The sequence below is a fragment of the Vulpes vulpes genome, chromosome 13 (genome assembly GCF_048418805.1).
Source record: "Vulpes vulpes isolate BD-2025 chromosome 13, VulVul3, whole genome shotgun sequence".
In the NCBI taxonomy this organism is placed as follows: Eukaryota; Metazoa; Chordata; class Mammalia; order Carnivora; family Canidae; genus Vulpes; species Vulpes vulpes.
Window position 1 is genome coordinate 34,352,174 of NC_132792.1, and position 22,154 is coordinate 34,374,327.

The 22,154-nt window shown below is 44.9% G+C and overlaps 1 long non-coding RNA gene across 3 annotated transcripts in view; it reads left to right on the plus strand.

The window, feature by feature from the left end:
• Positions 1–22,154, plus strand: part of LOC112916972 (uncharacterized) — a 133,016-nt gene that overhangs the window by 58,261 nt on the left and 52,601 nt on the right. Inside the window, exon 3 of one of the 3 annotated variants that reach the window (XR_011996557.1) lies at positions 12,891–13,045. The exons of the other annotated variants lie outside the window; for them this stretch is intronic. This is a non-coding gene — a long non-coding RNA (uncharacterized lncRNA). The remainder of the gene's footprint in view (positions 1–12,890; positions 13,046–22,154) is intronic. 3 annotated transcript variants of the gene reach the window in all.

The following is a 22,154-nucleotide window of genomic DNA, read 5'->3' on the forward strand; positions in this document are numbered from 1 at the left end:
GTAGAACCTTTCTTCTCTGTAGCTCCATCACCTGACAAATCAGTTTAAATATGTAGCAACACAAGGCCCTGTGCTCACTCAGCCTAATGCTGAGCCAGATTCCAGTCATATTTGTATAGCTGCCAAGACACCCTGGGCACTAGGCTTTACTCCAGGATCATGGACACTACAGATTTGGACAAATGGATATCTTGATGATCTCCAAGCTATTGTCCCGTGGGAATCATATATTAACACATCTAGAACCAAAATCGTGAATTAACCCCCCCAACCAGCTTCTCCACCTGTTTTCTCTGTTTTCACAAATGGTACCACCAACCACCCAGCCGCCTGAGTCCAGGTCTCAGCTTCACCCATAACTCCTGTTGCCTCCTCTCTCTGCAACATGGCAGTGGTCTCCAAGTTTGTCTATGGAGCCTCTAAAATATTTCTCAGATATATCCAGTCTTCCCCGTTCTCACTATTCCTGACTTGTGGCTATTATCTCTCTTCTGGGCTCCTAACTAGTCAAGCTCCCCATCTCCCATCCTCTTGCAACACCATCTAATTCTATTATTGCCTAACCTTCATTGGTCCTTATTAATTGGAGGATAAAGTCTAAACTCTAGCATGTTTGTCAGAGATATCTCAATTTGAATGTGAGTTCTGTCCCTTGCAACCCTATAGCCTTGGGCAAGTCAGCCTCTAAAATGAGAGTAATATCAACAGCCAGGATTAAGTGAGATAATGTATATAAATGACGTAGTTTGATATCTGAGGTCTAGAAAGTACCACAACTGCTAACCTTTGTCTGTCTAGCCAATGACTTGCTACTTATTCATAAGGCCCATCTCAAGTATTACCTTCCTTGAGGTGGTCCTAATGCCCCCCTCTTAGCATTTTCCTAACCTTTGTAACTGTATTATAACTTGTTGCCTTGAAATATTTGTTTTCAAGTATGCTCTCCTGTCATACAGTGAGTGCTCCAGGAACAGAGAAAAGTAGCCATTCAAACATCCAATCAATAATAGGCATGTGGTATTTCTCTTGGGCCGGGCACAGTGCTAGACAATCCCAATACAAATAGGCCTTAGATAGTATCTCTACTAATCAGGGTGCTTAACTGCCAACAATAGCATAACTACTTTAAGCAGAAAGAGTTTTATTTTATTTATTTATTGAGTAGCTTGCAGAATCTTTGGAAGGGCCAGGGCCAGGCTTGGTGTCTATATAGGCAGCAACGATGTAGCTGAAAACTGCAGACTAAGGCCAACTACACCAAGGCAATGTTCTAGTGGAAACACCATAACCACAGCTACCCCATGCTGGGGGCTGGATCCTAGAAACTCTACTGTACCTGCCCCCAAAGGATCAGATACACCACCAAGGTTGCCAGAAGATGAATCTTCATTCTTTGCTTCTATTTAAAGTCTCATACAGGTATATCTGCTCGATGGAACTTCTATTACGTTCCTACATCCCAGCTGCCAGGGAGTCCTGTAAATGCAATTTTTAGCTTTCCAACTCAAACAGGAAAATATGCTATGAAGGGTTTGCAATGAGTGTCGAGCAAGCCAAACTACAAGATCCTGGCTCTTTTAAAGAGCTCCAGCTTAGGAAGAAAGGAAGGCGAGCAAACAGATGTACCAGGGTTATCCATGTAGCACGGGGGCTGTGAGCCAGAAGAACAGTCCCCAAGCCAGGTGAGGGGGTTTTGTATGAAACATAAAGCTCTGTGTGCCAAGGTTTTGTTTTGTTTTGTTTGTTTTGTTTTGTTTTGTGCTGAGTTTTAAAAGCTTGCATTTGACCCTGAAAGCATGGGATAGTCATTGAGTAATTTAGACATATGAATGATATGATCAGAATTAGTCCTGGAAAGATGAACCTGAATTGGAGAGGAGCAAGGCTGGAGAGGAAAAAGCCAGTTAGGAGAGCCTCTGGGTAAGATGATGATGACCTGCACCAAAGAGATAGCAGTAGGGCTAGAGAAGGACAGAGATAAGAAATATTTTAGACCTGGTAACAGGTTAACCATGAAGCTGGGAGTGGTGAGACTTGGAAGTTAAAAAAAAAACCAGGCCAAATCCTGACTTGGGTGGTTGGGTAGATTGTAATATGCTTCACCAAAATGAGGTACACCAGGAAAGGTGTAAATCTATGTGGAAGGATGGTGAGTCCTTTGGCACATATGCTACTGAATGGTTCTCACTGTGGAAACTTAGAGGTGCATACGAGACATCCAAGTGTGGATGTTGAGAAGGCCATTAGATAATCTAGTTCTGGTAGTTATGAGGGATGGTTGAACTGTTAGAGTAGCCAATGGCCCATCACTGGCTATCTGGCCCACCCTACCTATCTTGTTTTGGGGAAACTACCCTTTTGGGAAGCCATGGGGTTGTGAGGAACTGACCTCCTTACCTACACAAGCAGATATTTAACCAGGCTGTCCAATCAGACCCATAACCCTCAACTACAGAAATTGGCTTAGGCGTGGTCATGTGACCCAAGCTGGGCTAGTCAATAAGGAACATACCAGGTTTTGCTGGACCCATCAGAGAGAAGATGGTATGTTTCCATGAGGGTGACAAGTTGCTGCATGAAACCACAGAGTGTCCAGGGCTCTTTCTCCATCTGGTATCTCTGAATATCAAGGTGTAAGTTGTTACCAGGAGGTAGATTGGCTAATGAAGAGGGAATGGGAACGTGAATCACCCAGAGTGGTACAACTTTGTGCCTCTTGCGCCAACAGCAGTACTTGCATACAGCAAGCACTCATCATACGTTTAATGAGGAAATGAAGGAAGCCTTTAAGACATGTATTTATAAATACAGTATGGTCCTACAACTGTATCATATCATTTAAAAAGTCAATCCTTGAAATTAAAAAAAAAAACTATCAAGTCGGTTTGGTGGACATGCAAAAATTTAAAAATGGGTAGATTCCAAGTTCTCTTGGGGGCAGGGGAAGAGGATCACACTGGGCATATTGTTTTGTATCACACAGTGATTTCCCTGGAATATTGAAGACACAGATGAATATTAAACATATTACAATAGTAAATACTTTATTCAACTAGACCCCCAATTCCTTTCCTTCAAATGATACCAGGAAAATAACCAGTGTCACAGCAGAACTCACCTTCAGAGTCTTGGAGGCTTGTTTTCTGGGAGCCGGTGCACCTGGACAGGGGGTCTTATTAAGTTGTAAAAAAAAAAAAAAAGAAGAAGAAGAAAAAGAAAAAAGAAAAAAAAAGTTGCCAAAAATATAAATTTAAAAAATATGAATTAAATAGCCATTTTAATCAAGTAGGGATCCAACATATAAAAAGATACCTAATGCATTTTGCTTAACCTTGTGCACCATAATGAATCCCCAACTTTGGGGTTGCTTGTGTGCTACTGAACACAACTAAAACTCTAGCCACACTTCTCCATTTCGCTTCTTTCTTTGGCTAACAAACAATGCGAGAAATCAGGAGAACTTACAGATCTGGCTATGGGTAACTAAATTACTGGACCTCCTATTTTCTACTCATTTCTCCACAAATACCAGGAACCAACATATGTTTTTAGCTTTAATTAAACAAATTACCCAGAAGATATTAGCAACACTTTTCTGCAGGGTGGGGCTAGGGGGGTGCTGCTGGAGGTTGGGGTTTGTCGGTTGGGGTTTGTCGTGGGCAGTTGGGGAGCTGAGGGAGAAGGATGCTGAAGAGAAAGAAGAGGGCAATGGGGCAAGCAGGGTCTCTGCGGCGCCAGGACTGCCAGGACGTCGCATGCATGTCACCTCCATCAGCTGCAACAATAAACAAGCCAGGCAGGAAGGCAGGGGCGCCCTCTCTCCCGAGGTGTGCTCTCCTCCACCTCCCACACGCCCGGGGGCTGTCTCTTCCTGGCGGGGCCGCACCTGCCCAGTCCCTGGAGCCAGAGCCAGAGCCCGACCGACCTAGGCAGGGTTGGCTTGCAGAAAGGAAGCCTGAGCGCACGCGGGTAGATGGGAGCACTTCTTCGATCGTAGGATGGAGAGATATTCACACACTCGTGCGCAAGCGTGCAATTTTCCAATCCCGTGGGACATTCTGGCGCAGGCGTCCCCTGCACCCCCGCCTGGTCCGCAGACCCAGCAGGGCAGGGCGCGCTGGGGGCGCAGGGCGGCGGGAGGGGGGTGCCTCGGGCCGCCCGGAGTCCTTACTGAACTCTCTCTACTGCTCTCAGACGCCCTTTTTGTCCATCGCCCTCGGCTGCCTCGCCTTCCCTTGACCCTTCTTTGGGAGAAAGCAGGGAATTATTTTATAGTGACCTTCCTAAGAGCAGGCAGAAAGGAGGTGGGAACAGCTGTAAGAAGGGACTAGAGTATCAGCCAGTCACAGAACAGGTACTTAGTTAACATTTGTCGGGTGACGGGTACAGAGAAAATCTAGGTGACTCATAAAACCAAAAGAGCTTTGAGGGCACCTGGGTGGCTCAGTCATGAGCTTGGGTCATGATCTCAGGGGTGTGAGATGAGCCCCCCATTGGGCTCCATGCTGGGTGTAGAGTCTCCTTAAGATATTCTCTCTCTCATTCTCTCTCCTTCTGTCCCTCTCCTGTTCCCCCTCCCTCCCTCTCTTACTCTCTAAAGAAAAAAAAAAAAGCTTTGAATGTAGTATAGCAAAAACTAGATTGTTCTTCACCTACTCTACCCTTCCACTGGCTTCTCTAGACCTTGCTCCCCCCCTCGCCAGAAATTATGGACCTAAACATGCTGCCTTAACTTAGCTAAGCCCCAAAATAATTAAATAAGACACATATGAGGTTGAGCGGAGGGGCCAGTTTTGCTGGTGAGAACCCCAGGCCACTGCCATGTTGAGGTCAGGAGAGCTCTATTATATCGAGCATTACATAAGCCACAGCTTGCAAGACTAAAAAGTCCCCCGAATAGTCCCCCCTGATCCTTTTTGGCCAACTCAGAGAGCTCCGATTATTTGTCAGGCACTTCCATAAATAATTTTCTTCAATTATCCAACAACTCCAGTGCTGTCACCCCCCTTCACAGCTGGGCACGTTGAGGTTCTGGGAGACTCAAGGACTTGTACACCTGAAACTAATATAATGTTATATGTCAATTATATCTCAATAAGTAAAAAGCCAAATGACACGCGGGGGCAGCCCTGGTGGTTCAGCGGTTTAGTGTTGCCTTCGGCCTGGGGTGTGATCCTGAAGCCCCGGGATTGAATCCCACATCCGGCTCCCTGCACGGAGCCTTCTTCTCCCTCTGCCTGTGTCTCTGCCTCTCTCTCTCTCTCTGTCTCTCATGAATAAATGAATAAAATCTTTTTAAAAAATGACACATGGGACTCTGGCAGAGCCACAATTTGAACCCAGATCTGTCTGCTTCCCTCCCGCTCGCTATCAGCAGAGTGCGTTCTATTCAAAGATTGCAGGGTTCCTTCGGAGGGGGCAAACATGTTTGGGAGAAGTCAAACCTGACCATTTTTCCTACGGGCCAGCCTTCCTTTTAGGAGAGTCTCATTTTGCCTATTACAGAGACAGATATCCCAGCAGAAAACCCTGGTGACCCATTAAAATGTTATGAAGACTGCCTATGGCCAAACCAATAGGAGCCAGGATGAGAACAAAACTCCATCCTCTGGTGATTTAAGGAGGTGTTGACTTCACAGCCTAGCGGGGCTGGTACAGGTACAAATGCTATTAGGCAAAGCTACCGAAATAACAGGCCAAATTAAGCTTTAATCTCCAAGCCATTGTAAGGATAATGAGTGCACTTTATAATAATTGCCAGAAGTGAGAGCAGGGAAGAAAACACTGGAAAAGGCCACAGTTTTAGTTTCTTCCTTTGCAAACCAGAGATTGTCACACCAACCAAGCCCCTGGGGCCCCAGGGCTAGAATAAAACTGCTCCACTGTTGGGAGGGAACACAGTTAGAAAGAGGCCTGCCCTACCAATGGGCCTGCCAGCCTCAGGCTCTGAGCTGGCAGTGACCATGATGACGGTCAAGGGCCATGCCCTGCCCTGAGGCAGGCTCTCCTGCACGTTTTCCCCATAGGCTGGAAATCCAGCTCACTTATATAACAGGCTTCCAGGCAACACATCTTTAAGCAGGAGGGACTCTGGATTATTCTTTCTGAAGCTTCCATGGTAGGCAATCCCAGCTTCCTGGGAATTTGGTGAACTACCTGACCGTGTCTGCCAAGCAGCTCTTTTCTGGGTAGGTTTGATTCATCATTGTCCAGAACCCCTGGTGGGTAGCAGTTGCCAATCACCATGGGTTGTCTTGCTCGAGAAGCAGAGCCCCAATGGGGGTTACTGGGTACAGCTTTTGTCTTTCTCCTGCTCCTGTCCTCACTTTTGCTTTTGCTCAGATGAAGAGACGTTTACCTATAGAACCACAAGGAAGCTGGAAGCGAGTGCCTAGGGTCTAGCTGCTGTGAACATTTGTGTACAAATACCTGTTTGAATATCTGTTTTTGGTTCTTTCAAGTATATATCTAGGAGTGGAACTGTTGAGTCATAAATAGTAGGATCCCATTTATATGTAATATCCAGAATAAGTAAATGCACAGAGATATAAGCAGGTTGGTGGTTGCCAGGGGCTGGAGGGGGAGGGAAATGGGGAGCAGCCACTAATGAGTACAGGGTTCCTTTAGGGGGGGATGAACATGTTTGGGAACTTCATAGAGGTGGTAGTGGCGTTACACTATAAATGTACATTTTTAAAATGACTAAAAATTTATGTTATGTGAGTTTTACCTCAAAAATAATTATTTTTTGAAGTTAGCACCTTAGTCACCTGAGATTTGCCTTCCTAGGGAAGTGCAATACAAAATTAAAGCACCTGAGAGGGATGCCTGGGTGGCTCAGTGGTTGAGTGTCTGCCTTGGGCTCAGGTCATGATTCTGGAGTCCTGGGATCGAGTCCCACATTAGCTCCCTGCAGGGACCCTGCTCCTCTCTCTGCCTGGGTCTCTGCCTCTCTCTCTATGTGTCTCTCATGAATAAAGAAACAAAATATTAAAATAAAATAAAACAAAAGCACCTGAGAGAATAAGAAGCCCGGACACCTTGACGCTGAACGTAGTTATGGTGCAGTCATATTTTATGGGGAGCAGGAGATGGTCTGGTAGCTTCAGATTCATAAAAGACAGAAATCCTTAAACTGTCATTATTATCATAGGCATTTCTTAAAATACAGTAAGCCCTTTAAATCGTTTTCATAAACAGTGTTCACAGTCCTAGGAACAACATTCTGGACAGTTCTTATAAACATCAAGGTTGAGAACCACCGAGATAGACTGAATGAAGGGAAAAAGCCAAGTGTAAGCCAAATGTATGATGCACATGGTTAGTCCTAAATATTCCATCTTGAATATAAAGATGGGGAGGAGTCCAGCATGGTGACTCTAGTTAACAACCCTGTATTGCGTATTGAAGGTTACTAAGAGAGCTGATCTTAAAAGTTCTCCTTACAAGAAAAAAAATTCTGTAACTCTGCCCAGTGATAGCTGTTACGAGGTTTACTGCAGTGATCGTTTTACAACGAATACAAATATCGAATCATTACATTGTACACCTGAAACTAATATAATGTTATATGTCAATTATATCTCAATAAGTAAACAAACAAAACATTCCAGAAAGACACAGCAGAACACATCAACAAATAGGAAAGCATACCGTATTTTCTGACAAGATGATGCAATGTCGTTTTCCTTTCTTTTTTTTTTTTTTTTAAGATTTCATTTATTTATTCATGAGAGACACAGAGAGAGAGAGGCAGAGACACAGGCAGAGGGAGAAGCAGGCTCCATGCAGGGAGCCCAACGTGGGACTCGATCCTGGGTCTCCAGGATCACGCCCTGGGCAGAAGGCAGGCGCTAAACCACTGAGCCACCCAGGGATCCCGATATTCCTTTCTTGTATCAAGAGTATTGATATTTTCTGGGGCACCTGGGTGGCTCAGTCGGTTAAGAGTTTGCCTTCAGCTCAGGTCATGATCCAGGAATCTTGGGATCAAGCCCCAATCAGACTCCCTGCTCAGCAGAGAGCCTGCTTCTCCCTCTCCATCTGCCCCTCCCCGCTACTCATGTGCTCTCTTTCTCTCTCAAATAAATAAATAAAATCTTTTTTAAAAAGAGAGAGTATGCTGATCTTCTTAATTTGATTTTTAAATTTAGCGTATGTCAATAAACCCATGCATAATAAAAAAAAAGGAAAGGAAATTTTGAAAATGTTCCTACTTGTTTATAGGGTTTAGTCCCATTCTGTGTACATATCAAAGCACTATAATATAATATTAACACATGTTAATAGATTTGTTATGATGTCATCTCATTTGGGGGAGAGTTGGGAGAGTTTGGACTCTGTGAAAGGATAATCTTTTTAAACAATTAAAAAGGTAAAAATCATGATTCTCAAATGGATATAAAATGATCACCTTCAAAGATTTTACTTAACTCATTAACTGACCAGGGAAAACTTGATTAGCTTGCCACCTAGATCATAGTCCCTATACTCTTGCATGGGTGCTGCCCTTCTCAGCTCAACTCAGCCTGGGAGACCCTTCTGGGCCCCCAGCTAGACCAGGACTCTTATTCTGTTCCTGACATTCCTCAGACTCAAATATTTCCTCTCCGTGAACCCTACTGAACTGGTGGATGAGATGGCCCCTGGCTGGGGTAACCTTTTTTTTTTTTTTAATTTTATTTATTCATCACACACACACACACACACACACACACACACACACACACACACACACAAAGAGACATAGGCAGAGGGAGAAGCAGGCTCCATGCAGGGAGCCTGACGTGGGACTCAATCCCGGGACGCCAGGACCATGCCCTGGGCCAAAGGCAGACACTCTACCCCTGAGCCACCCAGGCATCCCTGGGGTAACCTTATAATCAGCAATTTGAAACAAAGAGAACTCTAGTACAGACCCACTTTGGGCTATTCAGATAGATGCTAAAAGCCAGCTTTTCTCTGAGCTAGAAAATTCAGGGCCTGGAGGGAGACCATGGGGAGTGAGAAGAAGCCTGGGGCTGAGCCCAGGGCATAGAAAAGACCCTGCCCCCACCCTTGAGAAGGCTGCTGTCCCGGCTGGGAAAGTGGAGGCCACTCTGTATTAGTCAGGAATTTCTAGAGAAACAGAACCAATAGCATGTGCATATATATAGAAAGAGATTTATTTTAAGAAATTAGCTCACATGATAATGGATACTTGGCAAGTCCAGAATCTGCAGGATGGGCCAGCAGGCTGGAGACATAAGGGGTGAGTCAATGTTGTGGTTCAAGTCCAAAGGCCATCTGCCACAGAATATATTCTTGCTCAGGGGGCTCAGCCTTTTGTTTTCTTCAGGCCTCCATCTGACTGCATGAGGCCCACCTACATATGAAGAACAATCTGCTTTATTCAAAAGTCCACTGATCATAAGTATAAAGTTCATCTAAAAACATCCCTATGGACGCATCTACAACAATGTTTGACCAAATACCTAATCACCTTAGCAGATGTTGGCATAAACTGACACATGAAAACCATCACACGTTCCCAGGACCATAGTCTGGGTCTCAGAAGCCAGAGGCCCATGGGTCAGTCAGTGGTCCAGGTGCTGAAGACTCTGCTGAAGAACAAAGCTGATACTGGGAGAAGAGAAAGGAAAATATGGCTTCAGAGTGGCCAAACAGAAGGAGGTGAGGGGAAATTAAGCCCCCAGCCTTATAAATCCCCTGTCCAGCTCTCTATCTGCTGCTCCTTGTTCCCTAGAGAAGCTTTGCTACCTCCTACCTCCAGGCTTATCAAGGAATTTCTACTGAGCTGATAAAATGAGTCAAGACAGCTCATCGTGGCCTTGCTCAGCCAGACCACTCCTGTGAGGATCCAGCGAGCAGCCCAGAAAACCTGAACTTCCTTCTCTTAATTTCTGGGGTGCCCTGTGATTGCTTCCCAGGTTTACAGTCTACCTGTGTTTGCAGGGGTCCAGCAGCAACTGGTGGCATGACAACCTAGAGGAAGAACTTCAGCCACCCTGGAACCAGGGGTTTCTCTTTATCTCCGTCGGGCCTTCAGGTTCTTGGTAGTAGGTTGAATGGTGCCCCCTAAAAGATGTGCCCACGCCCTAATCCCCAGAACCTGTGAATATGACATTGTGTGAAAAGGGGTCTTTTGGGGTATAATTAAATTTAGGATCTTGAGATGAGATCATCTTGATGATCCAGGTAGGCCCTAGATCCACTAACAGATTCTCTTGTAAGAGAAAGGCAGAGGGGCGTGGGAGTCCGAGAAGGAGGCTGTGTGAAGACGGGGCAGAGACGGGTCTTCTGGATTTTTGAGTCAGGGGACGGCTGGGGCCACCAGAAGCCAGAAGTGGCAAAGAAGGATCCTCCCCAGAGCCTTCAGACACCTATTTCAAATTTCTGGCCTCTAGAACCAGGAGAGAAGTAATTAGTGTTGTTCTAAGTCACCAAGTTTGCGGCGATTTATTACAGCAGCCCCAGGGAACCGACAGACCCCATCGGCGGCCCTAACAAGTTGGCCCGAGGACCCGAATAAGGACATACACGCTGGCCACTGCCCGAGGTGAGGCCAGGCGGGGTCCGCGCCCCGGAGTCGCTGTGATGACATATACACGTGTGTGAATCCGTCCCCTTAAACGTTTCCTGGGAGTGGAGCGCAGGCCAGGCGTTGTGTCAGGTGGTGGGGACCGAGGAGCCCGCAGCCCCAGTGGTCCCCGGCTCCCGGGCGGGGGTCTGCTCCCCGCTGCACCGCTCCCTGCCTCCTGCCGAGCCCTGCCCTGCAGCGGGGACCCCAGAACCCATTTCCACTCACAACCTTTTCCCCCTGGCCCGCCCAGCAGGAAGTCCTCGAGGAAGTTGGGATAAAGAGTCCCAACCCGGAGTCACCCGGCCCCAACTTGATTCCTGACCTCACCACTCCCCAGCCCAGAAAACTTCAGCGAGTGTCCACAACAGGCACCCCTCATTTTACTGTTTAGCTCTATTGCACTTCACAGACACTGGCGCTTACGAAGACCCCGCATCCGGCAAGTCCGTGGTGCCATTTCCCCAACTGGGCTTGTTCACTGTGTTCGCCAGGTCACATTTTTGAGAATCCTTACAAGATTTCAAACTTCATCATTGTCATCTTTGTTATGTCGAGCTATGACCCGCGATTACAGCTTGCTAAAAGCCCAGGTGCGGTTAGCATTTTTTAACAATAAAACATTTTTCAATTAAGCACTTAATTTAAGGCACAGACCATATTTTTTGGACAGAAATGCTATTGCACACTTAATAGGCCACAGTGTCGTGTAAGCATAACTTTTATATGCACTGGCAAACCAAAAAAATTCATTGGACTCTCTTTATGTGAGATTGGCTTCATTGTAGCCGTGTGGAGCCAAACCCACAGCATCTCTGAGAGGCGCCTGCTTTCCCATAGGCCTCCATCGTACCTGCGTTAGCTTCCACTTCCTCCTCTCTGAGATATGGGTGCTGGCGGCTGCCTTGTAGGGCTGTTGAACGGATCAAATGCTCAATGCTCAATAAATAACAGCTATTACTACAATTACAGAACTGGTCCCTTTCCTGGTTATCCTCTGTTTCTCATCAGGAGACCTGGGGCCCCTTCTGGTCTAACCTGGAAAGTTCTGTTTCTCTGATGGAGCCAGGAAGGCATCTTTCAGAATGGGTGAGGGCTATTGGCAACACCTGGCAGATGGCACACCGTGGAGAAGGGAGATGAGGCCTCAGGCTTACTCATTAGTGGGCCTGCCTGGACTTTGAAAGAAAGGAAGTAGCAGCAGTGAAAGGAGATGTCAGGGTCCATGACTCCACCAGACTTGTAAATACTCAGAGCCACCCTGCTACACAGAACTGGACTAGGGTAGCGTGGCAGCCCCTTCAGGGCAGGCTGCTCCTCCAACATCCTGAAGAACAAGGAGAAATTGGGCATCTGAAAGATGCTCCTAATTACCCCATACCTGAGTCCTGAATTTTAAATTCATTAAAATGGCAATTTATTAAAATTCATTAAAATTGTATGCAAGCAAGTGCTCGTACATACTTGTTCATAGCAATACCACTTACAATAGGCAAAGGCAGAAACAACCCAAATGACCTCCAGCAGATGAATGAGTAAACAAATTATGGCATATACATTTAATGGAATATGATGCAGCCATGAAAAGGAAAGAAGCCCTGGCAGATGCTACAACGTGGATGAAACTCAGAAACATTATGCTGAATGGAAGGAGCCAGATGCCAAAGGTCATGTATTGTATGGTTCCATGTATGTGAAACATTTCAGAAAAGATACTTCCATGGAGGTAGAAAGCAGATTGGTGGTTGCCAGGGGTGGGAAGAGGGGAGAATGAGGACTAACTGCTTACCAGCTACGGGGTTTCCTTTTGGGATGATGAAAATGTGTTGGAACCACGTCGTTGCACAACATAGTGAATATATAGATGCCATTGAGTTATTCACTTTAAAATGGTTAGTTTTTTGTTACGTTTTTTTCATCTCAATTTTTTTTAAATGGTACTTAACCTTGCAACATGAGAGAATCCTGAAAGATCCTGAAGGAGCCCGAAGACTTTCAAGTGTACCTCCTCCCCAGCTCTGCTTCTAAGATCTTTGCCTACTGCCGTACCAGGGAAGAGAAAGACGCCGCAGATTCAGAGCCAGTGCAACAACTCACCCTTCAGTGGGGATTCTTTTGAAAAGAGTCGACCAAAAAGCCCGGGCTGGGCTGGTTGTCTGCACAAGATGTATTTGATTTCAAAGGCAATTTGTTTTAGGTTATGATATCTTTTTTGCATTCAGTTAAAGCTTCCATTCCAGAAATATTAGTGTTTTTTAATACCTCCCCCACACCAACTGTAAGATCTTACAGCAGCTTTCTGCATTTGCAGCAAACCCCATATTCCTTCAGAACACGGTTGGCCAGAATCTCGGGCGTCCCTGTCGAACATATGGAGAGAAAATCGCTCCTCTCGCTGCTATACCAGTTCTTTAAAATGTCTTCCCAGAAGATAATCCGTAGCCATTACGCAAATGTGTGGACAAGGTAAGGTCGCGTTGGGAGGAACTGCTGCTGCCTCAGAGGGACAAATGGCAGAAGCCGGCCTCGGCGCTGTGGGTGCGGGGAGCAGGACTCCCCTGTGCTCTCAGGTGGAGCCTCCCTCTCGTTCCTCACCCGCTGCAGGCGCTCCAGGGCAGGGAGGCTGGACTCCCTCTGGATTATATCTGCGAACCTTAGGGTGCTGTCCTTATCCACCCTGTCCAAAATGGAGCAACAGCACATCCACACTCGGGCCTGCAGGAAAAGGGAAATAGAAAACAAACCCATTTCCTTTCAGGAACATGACCTGGACGTTTCACACATCACTGCTGCTGATATTCTGTGAGCCAGAATCTACTTGCCCCATAGCACCTCGCTGCCAGGAAGGCTAGCCATGTGCCCAGCTGAACCCATCACTCTAGTAAAGGGAGGAAGAGTACTGAGAAGGACAACTAATACTCAGCCCCACTGTCCAACTAATATTCCTTCTTTCACTAATATCCGCAGTCCCTCTGCTGTCATCAACACAGTGGTTTCATGCCCTCCCTCTGAGCCTTTACTCATGCTCTTCCCTAACATGGAAGGTTCTACTTCTCCATGCCCATACTGCCTTCACTGCCCCCTCAGGCCTCATCTCTCCCTTCCTGACAACCCTAGCCCTCCATGACTTCCCAAGGCATTCCTTGACCTTTATGTTTTCATTGTATATGATGTTCCTGTAGCTAAGGCTTAATTTCAGAATTAAACAGTACATTTTTTTAACAGATTTTTAAAAATATTTTATTTATTTATTCATGAGAGACAGAGAGAGAGAGAGGCAGAGGGAGAAGCAGGCTCCATGCAGGGAGCCCGACGTGGGACTCCATCCCCGGTCTCCAGGATCACACTCTGGGCCGAAGGCAGCGCTAAACCGCTGAGCCACCCGGGCTGCCTTAAACAGTACATTTCTTGAAAACAGAGTCCCTATCACATGTTTTTTCTTTATCATATATATTTTTCCTCCGTGATCTCTAGCTCAGTGCTGAGCACACATATGTATTCAATAAGGATGCTCTGAAATGAATTAAATTTGATTAGAATGATAGGCTGAACAATTTAGGACAATATTTTCTTTTCCTTTGATTATGGTATTTTTTCACCTATGTGATCTGCACAATTATGTATATACCTAATTCTGTATACATAAGTACATACATTTATGTACCTATAAACATATATATAAAGAATTTAATCTCTATAATATAAAATTTGTATATATACATATACACACATTTGCAACTCAAGAAACTCAAGGCTTTTTTTTTTTTAAAGACTTTTATTTATTTATTCATAGAGACACAGAGAGAGAGAGAGGCAGAAACACAGGCAGAGGGAGAAGCAGGCCCCATGAAGAGAGCCTGACGTGGGACTCGATTCAGGGTCTCCAGGAGGCGCTCAACCGCTGCGCCACCGGGGCTGCCCGAAACTCAAAACTTTATTCTTAGTTTTCTTATTCTATTGTTTACTAGGAAACTTTTCATCAACATTACCACACTGTTTAAAAAATTAAATAGAATAAACACAGGGGCACCGGGGTGACTCAGTTGGTTAAGCATCCAACTCTTGATTTCAGCTCAGGTCATGACCTCAGGGTTCTGAGATGGAGCCCTGCACCCCACATCATGGGGCTCCGAGCTCTGCAGAGTCCAATTTAAGATTTCTCTTCCTTTTCCTCTTCCTCCATCCCTCCCCCTGCTCATGTTCTCTCTCTCTCTTTAAAATAAATAAATAAATCTTTAAAAAATAAGTAAATAAATAGGATAAGCATAGCCTAAATATATAACACAGCCCCCAGTGCACAGCCAGTACTAAGTAATGTTAAGATTTTAAAAAGTTAAGGGCAAAGTATTATTGTAAACTGACTTAAGACTTAACTGCAAGAGCAAGGATTCCAGTATTAGACTCTGGTTTGAACTTTGGTTCTTCTGTTTATTCACAGTTTTGTAGAGTGTTAAGTGAATTGACCAATGAGTGTGAATTATCTGTGTTCCAGGCATATATAATATATATATATATATATATATTTAAGATTTTTTTTTATTTATTCATGAGGGACAGAGAGAGAGAGAGAGAGGCAGAGACACCGGTAGAGGAGAAGCAGGCTCCTTCCAGGGAGCCTGATGCAGAACGCGATCCTGGACCCTGGGATCACACTCTGAACCCAAGGAAGACGCTCAACTGCTGAGCCACCCAGGTGCCCTCACACCCTTTATACTTTGACTTATAAGGCTGTGGGCTTGGAGTCTGAAAATTAGACTTCCCGGATTCCCTTGCTAGCTAAATTCAGTTAGGCTCTGCAATTGGGAGGCACAACTGGGAGATTGGGAGGCAGGAAAAGAGAGGAAGGGACTCTTCTTTGCACCTTCCTCTGGACAGCTCTACAATTCTGGCTACTTTTGACCCTATGCCAGTGTCATGTCACTTTCTAGAGGTCCCATCACCAGCCACATAGTGCCGCCTTGGCAGTCTTAGTATCAAGTACATGATAGTCCTACAGCAGCCCAGCAATCAGGATTGTGGCTATCTCTCTGTATTCCTGGCTTCTGGTTACACCTCTTTCCTTTTGTCCCACCTCCCCTTCCTGCCACCCCAGCCCTAAGTTGCTTCCCTGTTTTTACTAACCTCACTGTTTTCTTTTGGACTTTACAACACACTTGAAATCCGTCCATCCACTCTATTCAATACTCTTTGGTTAAAATGGCATTTTGACCGACACAGCATGCGATGTGCTTAATGCATTTCATCTTCTCAACAAATGTTAGTTCTCCCAGTTTGGCCCAGGACGTGATACTGGAGTACCAGGATCAAGTCCCACATCGGGCTCCCTGCATGGAGCCTGCTTCTCCTTCTGCCTATGTCTCTGCCGCTCTCTCTCTCTCTCTCTCTCTGTGTGTGTTTCTCATGAATAAATAAATAAAAATATTTTTAAAATAATAATAAAAAATAAATCCTTCTTAAAAAAAAGAAAATGTATAATGTATTATAAAATGGATTATAGTAAAGATAATTAATTTTGTTGTTTTATTTTTTTAATATTTTATTTATTCACTCATGAGAGACACACACAGAGAGAAGCAGAGACATGGGCAGAGGGAAAAGCAGGGTCCATGCAGGGAGCCGGATGTGGGACTCAATCTCTGGTCCAGGGCATGATGCCAAGGCAGATGCCCAACCACTGAGCCACCCAGGTGTCCCAATTTTCTTGTTTTAAATTATCATGTCTTTTCAGAGTTCTTGAGCTTCTCCATGGGCTCCCAGTATTCCACAAAGACCATTGATTCTCAGTCCTAAGTATGAATCATGGTCAACCTCAGAATCCTTAAAAATGCAGATGCTCAGGCCCACCTAGCACTTGAATTTCAAGGAATGGTTGGTTATGTATATTTTGAAGAGGTTCTCCAGGTAATTAGTTGTGCTGAAGTTTGAAGACCTCTAGTTTAGATATTCAAAATATATAGTACATTAGTGATTTCTTAATGCTTCACAGGTAGTAAAATTTTATCTGCTTATTGGTATCTCAATAAATGTTGTTTGATAATGACGCTGTCACTTTATCCCAATAACCAGTTGACTAGTCCTTTGTTTCAGCGGCATCAAGTTAAGACCAACTTGAGTTGGTTTACTACCTTGGTACTAGATGTTTCTTGGCTCCATTCCAGGTGTGAGGGATAATGTAAACTCCCATGGGCAGTAAGTGAAAATCAGGGCTTGGCCTTGGTTGACACTGTGAGGGACACACCAAGGAAAACTAATTTTCCAAAACACTAGGCTTATGTCACCCAGATATAATTGAAACCCAGGATAGGGGAACCCAAAAGAGAACAAAAGAGAATGCCACAAACATTGATCACATCATCTGTTCTCTTGGCTAACTCTTACCTCTTCCCTTCCCATTATGCTTTTACACTGACCTAATCTAAGAAAACCTTAAACCCATAACAACACTGCTCCTTTCAGCCCATGCTTCTCTCACCCATCCCCCATACCAATTTGCCTATATTCAAATCAGAAGCCTATGAAGAGCCCCTTGGATGAGAAGTGATCCTGTAAATGTTGAAAGAAGCTTTGCCCTCACAGGAGAATCAAGGCACTAGGTTATCATAAAATCTTGTCCTTTGCAATTGTGGTACCAAGTGAGATGTAGTCTCATAGGTGAACTTCCAAATTCTATCTCAACTGAGAAATCCACAGTGAGCCAACAAAGTGTAGGGAGAGAAGGCAGAGCCAGGGAAGAATTAGTGTAACAAGCTGGGCGACTGCAAATAATTTATTTTATTTATTATTTTATTTTGACTTTATTGTTTTAATAAATTATTCAGAGCTTACATTTCCAAATAGTAAATGCTGCCCATGGCTCACTATATTTTAAAATTATCCCTAGAGCCTGCTGCAGAATTTTATGAAAAATTCTCCCTGGTCTCAAATCTTCTGTGAGTAGATCTGATGATTTGGCAGCAATTGAAGTCATTTGAAAGTGAATCTGGTGACCAAGGTGTGTAGTCAAGACAGGACACACCACTATTTGATCAAACCTGGTTGTAACCAAAAGAAACCAGGACTGGAGAGAAATGTAAGCTAGTTGTGAGTACAGTTTTCAAAGAGGAATCACAAGCATTTTAGATGGTATTTAGAAGAAGTAATGGGTCTTCCAGGATGACTATTTTAAAGGATGGCTCTCATCCTGTGTAAGCAGATCACGTGTGTGTATGTGTGTATGTGTGTGTTTAACCAACCTAACTTTATATTATATTTATTGAAGTTGTTCTCAATTCTCTCTCTGCGTATGAAGAGCTTCAGCTGTCCAGGGTATTTTTTCCTGCCTATCATGACCTAAGGCAATGAGATTGTCTGGAAAAGACATGGATTTTGGAAAAAGATTGGTGTGTAAATCTGTGCCTTACCTACTTTCTCTGCAATCCTAAGCAAGTTTCTTGAGCTCGCTGCACTTTGGTTTTCTTATCTATATAATGAACATTATAACACTTACCCCAATGATTAATTGAGAGGATCATTGGAATTAACATTCAGGTGCCTAGTACAGTATCTTGGCCCAGAGCAGACATTCAATAAATGCTTACTATTATTGGCGCAAACATGATTTCTTAAGTTTTTATTTTAATTCCAGGTGGTTAACATACAATGTTATGTTAGGTTCAGATGTACAAGATAGTGATTCAACAATTCCATACAGTGCTTATCACAACAAATGCACTCCCTAATCCCCATCACCTATTTCACCCATTCCCCCACCCACCTCCCCTCTGGTAACCATCAGTTTGTTCTCTATAGTTAAGAGTTTGCTTCTTGGGGATCCCTGGGTGGCTCAGCGGTTTGGCGCCTGCCTTTGGCCCAGGGCGCAATCCCGGAGTCCCGGGATCGAGTCCCATGTCAGGCTCCCGACATGGAGCCTGCTTCTCCCTCCTCCTGTGTCTCTGCCTCTCTCTCTCTCTCTCTCTCTCTCTCTATGTCTATCATAAATAAATAAATCTTTAAAAAAATATTTTAAAAAAAGAGTCTTCTTCTTGGTTTGCCTCTCTTTTTTCTCTATGTCTATCATAAATAAATAAATCTTTAAAAATATTTTAAAAAAAGAGTCTGCTTCTTGGTTTGCCTCTCTTTTTTCCCCTATGCTCATTAGTTTTGTTTCTTAAATTCTACACATGAGTAGAATCATATGGTATTTGTTTTTCTCTGACCAACTTATTTCACTTAGCATTATATCTTCTGGTTCTATCCATGTTGTGGCAAATGGCAAGATTTCATTTTTTTTTATGGCTGGATAATGTTATTTACATATATATGTATATACATCTTCTTTGTCCATCAATGGACACTTGGGCTGCTTCCATATCTTGACTATTGTAAATACTGCTGCTATAAACATAGGTAGTGCATGCATCCCCTTGAATTAGTGTTTTGGTATGCTTTGGGTAAATACCCAATAAAGTGATTGCTAGATCATAGGATAGTTCTATTTTTTAACTTTTTGAGGAAGTTCCATACTGTTTTCCACAGTGGCTGCACCAGTTTGCATTCCTACCAAAAGCCCAAGAGGCTTTTGATTTTCTCAATTTCCTCATCCACACTTGTTTCTTGTGTTGTTGATTTTAGCCATTCTGACAGGTGTGAGGTGATATCTCGTAGTTTTGATTTGCATTTCCCTGATGATGAGTGATGTTGAAAATCTTCATGTGTCTCTTGGCCATCTGGATGTCTTCTTTGGAGAAATATCTGTTCATGTCTTCTGCCCATTTTTAATTGGATTATTTGTTTTTTGGATATGTGAACATTATTGTTATCATCAGGTGTAGCTATGGTGTCAACACAGACTCTCCTCAATCATTTCTCCAGTATACAGACACTAAATATCTATTTATATGACTAAAAGAATCAAGCCTGAAGAAGCCCGTGATGAGTTCTAAGTAGAGGAGGGAGGAGCCAATGACAGAGGCTGCAGCCTCTGTGCACGCAGTCCGGACTGGGGCGCTGCTAAACCCGCCACCCCCTGCCCTGGGCGCTGCCCCACCACCCACACCCAGGCAAACCGACTTTGGACAAGGGCCCTGCCCTGGGTGTCTTCACCCAGCACAGGGCTGCGCTAGGCCCCAGGCTGGTACCAACCTCCTGGCAAACACTCGCTTCCCCTGGGCACTCACTGCCTTAGAATGACTTTCCCAGGATAAGCACTAGATTGGAGACCCTCTGACAGTTTTTTATATTTTATGTCCCCAGGCCTGTTCTCTCTCCAGCAGACCTCCACAACCACCATTTATGTGTCAATGTACCTCACTTTATACAGCAGAGCTTTCTTATCAAGTTGAGGCTGAGTGGAGTTTTTATAAAGCAAAGTCATATTTTAAATGCATTGGGTGACCTTGAAGTTGTGTTAGTTCTCTATTGCTGCAAATTATCCCCAAACCAAAGGGGATAGCACAATAGTAAATATTTATTATCCTCACAGTATCTGTGGGTCATGGAGTCAGGTGTGAGTTAGCTGGGAGGTTCTGACCCTGAGATAAGCTGCAGGCAGCAGGAGGCCTCCCCTGAGGTTAGGGCCACGATGCTGGCTGGGGCTGCCATCTCCTAGAGAGCCTGCTTCCAAGGTGGCTCTCTCACATGGCTGGCAGGTGGGTGCTATGGTTAGCAGAGGCCTCACTTTCTCCCCACATGGTCCTCTCATGCTACTTGAATGTCTTCACACTAAGGCCACTGACTTCCCCCAGGGTGAGTGATCTATGAGAGAGAGCCAGGGGAAAGCTGTCCTTTTTATGACTAGCCTTAGAAGTCACATCTTATTCAACAGAAGGGAGTCAGTCACTAATTCGGGGAGGAAATTAGTTCAACTTCTATTTTTTTTATTTTTTTAAAATATTTTATTTATTTATTCGTGAAAGACACAGGTAGAGAGAGAGGCAGAGACACAGGCAGAGGGAGAAGCAGGCTCCATGCAGGGAACCTGACGTGGGACTCAATCCTGGGTCTCCAGGATCACACCCTGGGCTAAAGGCGGCACTAAACCGCTGAGCCACCAGGGCTGCCCTAGTTCAACTTTTAAAGGGAGCAGTGTCATAGTATGAGTGAACACATATTAAAGGCACCACAAACATTTAGGAGTAAATCATTCATTCATTTAATTAACAAGTATCTATTGAGCACCTAGTACGGGCCCACACTGTTCTAGAATGTTGGGAAACATCCTGGACAAAACAGACCAAAGTCCCTGCCTGCCCTTGTCACATTAAATTCTAGTGGAAAGGATGGAAAAATAAACAAGCCTAATAAGTTCATTTTGTGGTGTGCTCCAGATTCAAATGCTGTGGTGAAAAACAGTTCACGGGAAGAGCACTCCATTATCCTAGAGTCAGGTGACATTCTAAATACAGCCACCAGGCCTGTCCTCACTGAGAAGACAGAGTGGGGCAGGCAATGATTGGAGAGGTAATGGGACCATGTTGTGCACGGCCTCGTAGTCCACCACATGATCACAGAACCCATGTGAACCCTGGTGGTTGTCACCATGTCCCCTCATGGGTACAAAGATGGGGAGAGAAGTTTCTCTGCTGCTCATAAGAACTGCCAGCATTCCTTTCCCCTAGATCACATAGGAAAAGGAGTTCTGGTGGCCACCCCCAGCTGCAGGTGACCTTCACGGCTGTTCAGAGGGAGCTTCTATGCCACCCTGAGATAAGCCGTGGGCACAGGTGCATATAACACTCTGCATCCAAGAGGGAAAGACAAGTGAGCCACTCAATCCCGAAGAGATCACATTAGGAGGAGCAGTCCTTGGGCAAGGCTGAATATGTACTTCTAGTGCTTGATTGGTCATGCTGTTTCCAGAAATGAAGGTAAGCTCTAGGCCACACTCAGCAAAAGCTGCCCAGCCCTGGAGATGGCAGAGTGTTCAAGTTTCCTGAATCATGAAGGGAGGAAGCAGGAAGGAGAAGACATTCCAGGGTTATATGTGGCCAAAAACGGGTCAGCACACTACCCGCCATGTAGAATCTCTCAGGAGACCCTTGACAACAGGGTGCCTAGGGCCGGTGGAGCTAGGGATGAAGCAGTGTAGACTGGGTGTCAGAGGATTCTATGGATGGTTCTTTTTTTTTTAATATTTTATTTATTCATAAGAGACACGGAGAGAGGCAGAGACACAGGCAGAGGGAGAAGCAGGCTCCCCGCAAGGAGCCCCATGTGGGACCCAATCCCAGATCCCGAGATCAGGACCCGAGCCAAAGGCAGACGCTCAACCGCTGAGCCACCCACACATCCCATCTATGGATGCTTGTAATTGAGCCATCCAGACAGGCTAGGGGAGCCCGAGGGCCAGTGGAAGGATGGGGGCATTTGCACAGATATGTGTGAATCCTATTGAGGGGGCAGCTATGATCTAGAGAGTGTGGTAGGTAACACACTGGGACATGAGCTGCCCCTCAATCCCCCTCACAACAGACCCTGTAAAGAAGGACCCTATCCCAAGGGAAGAGAGAAGTTGAGGGGCACAAGAGAGCCCAGGCATTGGTGCAGGGTCCAAGGGAGACCTGCACATGTAGCAAGAGATGGTTCCATGACAGGGTCA